At 46.4% G+C, this 7,296-nt stretch overlaps 1 non-coding gene across 1 annotated transcript; it reads left to right on the forward strand.

Annotated features, from left to right (window-relative positions):
- Positions 1-6,381: 6,381 nt before the first annotated feature.
- LOC130889689 (small nucleolar RNA SNORA71) lies at positions 6,382-6,512 on the forward strand. The gene has a single exon (XR_009058624.1). It is a non-coding gene; the product is annotated as a small nucleolar RNA SNORA71 (small nucleolar RNA).
- Positions 6,513-7,296: the final 784 nt, after the last annotated feature.

Below are 7,296 nucleotides of genomic sequence, written 5' to 3' on the forward strand. Positions count from 1 at the left end.
TGGGATTAAAGGCGTGCGCCACCACCGCCCGGTCTCTAGCTGGTTTTTATGCTGGTTCTGAAAATCAAATTTAGGTTTGCTTGCTTGTGCAGTAATGGAGCCATCAGCTTAGCCTGGGCATTAGTTTTACACAAACTTCTACACACACACACACACACACACACACAATCTTCTATACACACACACGCACAGTTTCACATTTATCCCTTCTGTGTTATATGCCAGCCTAGCCCAGAAGATTGGAGTCTGTTTTGGCTCATTCAGGGCAAGATCTTTTCTGTGTTTAACTCTACCTATCCCCATGGAGACCAAGGCAGCAAGGGGCAGTGAGTATGGGAGACAGGAAGGCCTGGCACATCCCAGTCCATCTCTGTCAACTGGTTGCTATGGTGCTTGACATGAACCCTCTCTTCCCAACCTTCTGTTTCTCCAACAAGACAACGGGAAGAGTGGTTCCTTCTCATCAAAGCGTCTTCTGAGTTTTGGAGTTTTGACATCCAGAGACAGTACAGTGGTCCAGACTCAGCTCTCAAGACCATCCAGCTGATGATGGCATCCATCATGATGACATCAGCATATCTGAGAGACATGGATGATTGAGAGTCTTTTAAAAAGTAGATGGGGTGAAAGAGAAGAGAATAGACTAGGGAGCTCCTGCCTCCCTGGAGTTCACAGAAGTTCAGCTTGGTTTTGTTTGTTTGCTTTTTGTTTTTGTTTTTTGTTTTGTTTTTTTAGATTTATTTATTTATTATGTATACAACTTTCTGCCTTCATGTATACCCACATGCCAGAGGAAGGCGCCAGATCTCATTACAGATGGTTTGGAGCCACCATGTGGTTGCTGGGAATTGAACTCAGGACCTCTGGAAGAGCAGACAGTGCTCTTAACCACTGAGCCATCTCTCCAGCCCCCTGTTTTTGTTTTTTTGATTTATTGTCTTTGAGACAAGGTTTCTCTATGTAGCCCTGACTGTCCTGGACCTCCCTCTGGCTTCAAACACACAGAGATCTGCCTGCCCCTGCCTCCTGAGTGCTGGAATTAAAGGCATGCACCCCTATAACTTTTTTGTTTTCTGGGTTCTGGAAATTGAAACCCAGGTCTTCTTGGAAGAGTAACCAGTGTTCTTAAATTCTGAGCCATCTTTCCAGCCCCAAGTTGGGGCTCTTGAGGATTGTTTGTAACTTCTGGGGCCTGTTTATCTGGAGCTGACTACCTAGCAGGCTGCTATAGCTGTGATGGCCCCGTTCCTGGAAGTCAGCTGACCTCTCTGTCTCACACTGGCTTTATGCCAAAAAGCCACTTCACTGGCCATGTTTTGTCTGTTATGAATGCTGTTTACTTATTTAATGCTGTGGATGTTTCGTTTTTTGCGACAGAGTCTCCGATGACACAGGCTAGCCTCGAACTTGCTATGTAGCCGAGGGTGGCCCTGATCTCCCGATCCTCCTGCCTCCACCTGAGCTCACTGTCTGTCTTTGACTCCAACTCAAACTATTTCAAAGTGTTGAGGGGAGCTTTGGGTTGCGTTCCTGCCACCCAGCTCCTGGCCGCCTGGCTAGCTTATGCCCCAAAATAACGACACACACACTGTATTCACATAAACACTGCTTGGCCCATTTCTATTAATGTGTGTAGCACCATGAGGTGTGCTTACCAGGAAGATTCTAGTCACGTCCATCCTGGATAGGAGCTTCATCATATCTGCCTCAGAGAGTAGAGCTATGGAGTCTGAGCTCACTTCCCTTCTTCCCAGCATTCTGTTTTGTTTACTCCACCCACCTATGTTCTAACCTATCAGGGCCAAGCAGTTTCTTTATTAATTAACCAATGACCTTCCTCCATCATCAAAGACCCCTCTTGGGTCAGGAGTCAGTCAGGAGGATTCCTCAATCATGGGCTGTGTGTGGGGGGAGCAGGTGGGAAGGTGGGGGGCATGGCCGTAACCTGCCTAACACGCAGATTGAATATCCTGGTGGAATGGCCCAGTGCTCACCACCTTGGTCCCACACCCACCCCAGCCAGGTTGCAGCTCCAACTCTCAAACTGTTAGTCATCGACATTCAGTTCAGCAGCTTTCCCAGTGCCTCATCTCACTGTTGGGAAATAGAGTCACTGAACGGGCTAACCTAGGTTTTTGGCTCTTCTTTTCCTGCTAGATTTTTGGCTCTATTTTTTCCTGCTAGAGGGGTCTGGATTTATCCGGGTCTTTCACTAGTTCCAGGACATGCTCCAAAACTACAGAGAAACCCTGACTCAAAAAAAAAAAAAAAAAGAAAAAGAAATGTAGAGCCGGGCGGTGGTGGCGCACGCCTTTAATCCCAGCACTCGGGAGGCAGAAGCAGGCGAATCTCTGTGAGTTCGGGACCAGCTTTCAGGACAGGCTCCAAAACCACAGAGAAACCCTGTCTCGAAAAACCAAAATAAATAAATAAATAAATAAATAAATAAATAAATAAATAAATAAAGAACACCCCCCCCAAAAAAAAGATTTATTTTTTAAGTCGTGTATGTGTGTGTGTGTGTGTGTGTATGTGTGTGTGTGTGTGTGTGTGTGTGCATGTGGAGGTTAGAAAGGGGCACTGGAGATCCCCTAGAGCTGGAGGTTCTAGGTGATTGTGAGCAGCCAGATGTAGGTGCTTGGAAATAAATTTCTGTTCTCGGGAAGAGCTGCAAGTGCTCTTCACCATTGAGTCATCTCTTTGGCCCCTGACCTGACCAATTCTGTATTGAAAGTCTGTAAGCTTTCACTAAGGTAGGGTAGGATTTCAGGACCCAGAATGGCTGTATGACAAACAGTGTGTGTTTGAGCTGTAGTATGAGAAGTGGATATAAGAATAATGATGAGGCCAGGCGGTGGTGGCGCACGCCTTTAATCCCAGCACTTGGGAGGCAGAGGCAGGCGGATCTCTGTGAGTTCGAGACCAGCTTGGTCTACAAGAGCTAGTTCCAGGACAGGCTCCAATACCACAGAGAAACCCTGTCTCGAAAAACCAAAAAAAAAAAAAAAAAAAGAATAATGATGAGGCTGGGGGTTCAGTCAACATTTACCCAGCATGTGTGAAGGCCTGTGCTTGTGAACACTGGAGAGAGAAATTAGCAGAAAACAAGGGAGGGGACTTGTAGAAGACCTAGGTTTGGTTCCCAGCACCCACATGGTGACCCATAACCATCTGTAACTCCAGTTCTAGGGAATTCTTTTTTTTTTTTCGAGACAGGGTTTCTCTGTGGCTTTGGAGCCTGTCCTGGAACTAGCTCTGTAGACCAGGCTGGTCTCGAACTCACAGAGATCCGCCTGCCTCTGCCTCCCGAGTGCTGGGATTAAAGGCATGCGCCACCACCGCCCGGCCCAGTTCTAGGGAATTCTGATGCCCTCTTCTGGCCTCCATGGGCACCAGGCATGTGTGTGCTGCCCAGACATACATGCAGGCAAAACACTGACACACATGAAATTAAATAAATCTAAAACAGCAGAAAGAAAACAGAAAGAGGCAAAACAAAAATGACAGCATGAGAATCTGGAGGTCATGTGACCTACATGTGGCCTTTAAAGATAGCGGACCTTAGATACATACCAATTGGCTAGAGCCTGGGCGGCAGGTGCCAATATGTCTGATGGTCAGAACATGTTGATTTCACTCAGGGCTGATTTCAGGAGAGGTTGGGTGTAGAAACCTTGCATGAGACCTGGGAACAGCCCAGTTAGAAGGGAGAAGGAGACCCTGCTGTTGTCCCCAGGGTCTGCAGGACCAACTGCAGCCAGCTGCAGCCTGCAGTCTGCTCATTCTAGAAGAGGACTCTCTGTTCTGAGGAAACTCCACGGAGCTGTCTCCAGTTCCCTCCCACACTCTTCCGGGCCCTACATTGTCTGTTCACCTGCTGTTGGTGGCAAGGGCCCACGCCGCCGCCGCCACCTCCGGCTTATTTAAAAGTCAGTTTGTAATTGTACCTGTGCTGACACCCTCACTCCTAACCAGTCCAGGTCCATGCTGCTTTGTGAACTCCAGCGGCACCCGGCAGCTATCACTCACACTGCGGGTTCCTGGATCAAATGCTTTGCTTGGAGATATGGCTCCTCTATCAGGCTTTTGGCTTCTCAGTCAGCAGGTTGGTGTATTCTTCAGGACGAATCAATACACGAAGATGATTCTGACATCTTTGCAGCCCATATCCTCGTCTACATTCAGTGCATACTTTGGCTGGTATCACCCTCATGTCCCTTCAAACATTCTATCTTCCTACACATGTACAAAGTGCAGATACTAGAGCTGCGACACTAAACAGAAATAGATTGGGGGTAGTGGTGAGATGGCTCAAGGGTTAAGAGCACTCGCTCCTCTTGGAGAGGACCTGGGTTGGGTTCCCAGCACCCACATGGTGGCTTACCTCCATTCCCAGGTTCAAACACCCTCTTCTGACTTCAACAAATGCAAGCCACCACCATACCAAAACCTTAAACAGTCAAACAGGAAAAACAGTTCATGAAAAATAGAGGGGGGAGGGTGAGCCAGACCGCGGTGACATGTGTCTTTAATCCCAGCACTCGGGTGGCACAGGCAAGTGGAGATTTTGTGAGTTTGAGGCCAGCCTGGTCTACAAGAGCTAGTTCCAGGACAGGTTCCAAAGCTACAGAGTAACCCTGTCTTGAAAAAACAAAACAAAACAAACAAACAAAAAAGAAAAAAAAAAAGAAAAGAAAAAAAGGGGGGGTGGTGTTGTGGGACATGCCTATCATCCCAGCCCTTGGGAGGCTGAGGAGCCTATGGTTTTTGAATAACGACAGAAATACTTTTGGCACACATTCAAACCCCTACTTCCAACCAGACTGGGACAGTTTGAGCAGACATTGGGCAAGAGTCAGAACCCTAACTAAAAAATGGCTTCAGAAGCGCTGCGTGACCCTCACCTTGCCTTCAGACTTCTAGGGAAGGCAAAGGATTGTGGGATTTAAAAAAATGAAACACACTGCAACAGTGATGCCATGGGCAGAAGACAGGAAACGGGAAATCCAGCAAAGGGTACAAAGTAACCGTAGTTAGGTGGGACAAGTAAGTTCAGAGATCCAACCTACTAAATGAGGTGTATAATAAATAGCATAGTATTTATTAGAAATGTTCTAAAGATTAGAGTTTAGCTTCTTACTATACACAAACCACGTGTCAGATAACAGATTTATTACTAATAATGATTCCTTTATTATATATTTGAATCACGGGATACACTTTAAATCAATACTTTTTTTATTTTTTGTTTTGTTTTTCGAGATAGGGTTTCTCTGTAGCTTTTGGTGCCTGTCCTGGAACTAGCTCTTGTAGACCAGGCTGGCCTCGAACTCACAGAGATTCGCCTGCCTCTGCCTCCCTAGTGCTGGGATTAAAGGCGTGCGCCACCACCGCCCGGCTCAATACTTTTTTTAAAAAAAAAAAGAACACACACATACAAAATTTAAAACAAAATAAAGGAGGTAACTTCTTGTCTGTCCTCTTTCACGTCTCCGGAGCCCAATGCTCTCCAGTATTGGCATGCAGCATACTCCCTCATTGGCATCAGTGTGGGTTCCCTAGAGCCCTCTCCCAGCAAAACAGCATGGGCTTGGGTAGGGGAGATCTCCAGTCAGGTAGAGAAAAAGCTGTCAGCTGTGGAACCAAGAGCACAGGCTGTACCCCCTCTGCTGGGACTGGGGGAATGCCATGATTCTACACAGAAGATTCTCCAGGGCCCAAAGTTGGCCGGTTCCAGTTTATCACTTCTATATTTATGTTGTACACTTGGGACAAGCACAGTCATTCTTGTATTCAGCTATAGCCATCTGTCATCTGAAGAAGGAAAAAATACAACATATCTTTTTTTTTTTAAGAATACTTATTTGTTTTTTTTTTAATTTTTTTATTTTTTTATATTTTGTTTTTTTCGAGACAGGGTTTCTCTGTGGCTTTGGAGCCTGTCCTGGAACTAGTTCTTGTATACCAGGCTGGTCTCGAACTCACAGAGATTCACCTGCCTCTGCCTCCCAAGTGCTGGGATTAAAGGCGTGCACCACCACCGCCCGGCAAGAATACTTATTTGTATTTTAATATAGGCAGGTGTTTTGCCTGCAAATATTTTTGTGTGAGGGTGTCAGAATAGGAGTTACAGACAGTTGTGAGCTGCCATGTGGGTACTGGAAACTGAATCCGGGTCCTCAGGAAGAGCAGCCAGTGCTCTTAACTGCTGAGCCACCTCTCTAGCCCCTCAACAATGTATCTTAGACCAAAAGTATAGTGCTTTTCTGTTCAACTGTATTATTTTACTAGGAAATCTAATAAGAATTGACTTAGAGATATCTTTTTCCTCCCTATGTCTGATAAACTTTTGAATTGATTAAAAAATAAAATAAAGGGGGTTCCTGTATTCTAAAGTCATTGTGGGCTTTCCGTGCTCTGGTCATGGGTCCTCCAAGGAGAGGATGCCGAAAGCCTTTTCCCTGTTTGGAATGTCCACTCCTGCCCCTGCCAAACTGTGATGCTTTCAAACACATCTTCCTTTTCACAGCTTCTTGGTGGCAGTGTCCTCAGAGACTATGGAAGGGAAGCAGGAGCAGGGCTCTGCCTTGAGGGCTTCTATGCTGGCCTCTGAACCCAGTCTCATTCTCCTGTGGAACAGTCTTTCCTGACTTCGGAGGCAGCTGCAAAAGAGAGGCTTCCCGAAGCCTGTGTGGTAGAAGGCTCCCTGATCCCTTCTTCCCTTCCAGGTGTTTGTGGACACCAGAGGGCCAAAGAGTGGACAAGACCCCCACACAAAGTGAAACCGGAGACACTGCCCACTCAGACTATCATGAAAGAGCTTTTTACAATGCGTGGTAACGGGCTCAGGTGTGGGGGACTGCAGAGAGAGAGAGAGAGAGAGAGAGAGAGAGAGAGAGAGAGAGAGAGCACTTCGGGTCTAAAATGCTCCTCAAAAAAGTTCATATGATGTAGCCTTGGTTTCCCTGGTCAGTGCTGTCAGGACAGTTTTGGAGAAACGATTGTATCATGGCAGTACTGACCTCATCGGTGGATTAATCTATTGGTGAATTCATAACTTTTGAAGAGCGCTGGGAACTTTGGTAGAATGGGCTTAGTCGCAGGGAACCAGCCTTTTGGAACATGCCCTTGAAGACTGTATGTTTATTGACAGAGTCTTGCAGGGGAGTCCAGATTGGCCTCAAACCTGTGATCCTTTTCCCTTAGCTTCCGAAACACTCGTATTACAAACATGGGATACCTCACATTACCATTTCATTATTTATTTAAATACTATTATTTTTTGACAGGGACTAT

Source organism: Chionomys nivalis, chromosome 1, assembly GCF_950005125.1.
Source record: "Chionomys nivalis chromosome 1, mChiNiv1.1, whole genome shotgun sequence".
In the NCBI taxonomy this organism is placed as follows: Eukaryota; Metazoa; Chordata; class Mammalia; order Rodentia; family Cricetidae; genus Chionomys; species Chionomys nivalis.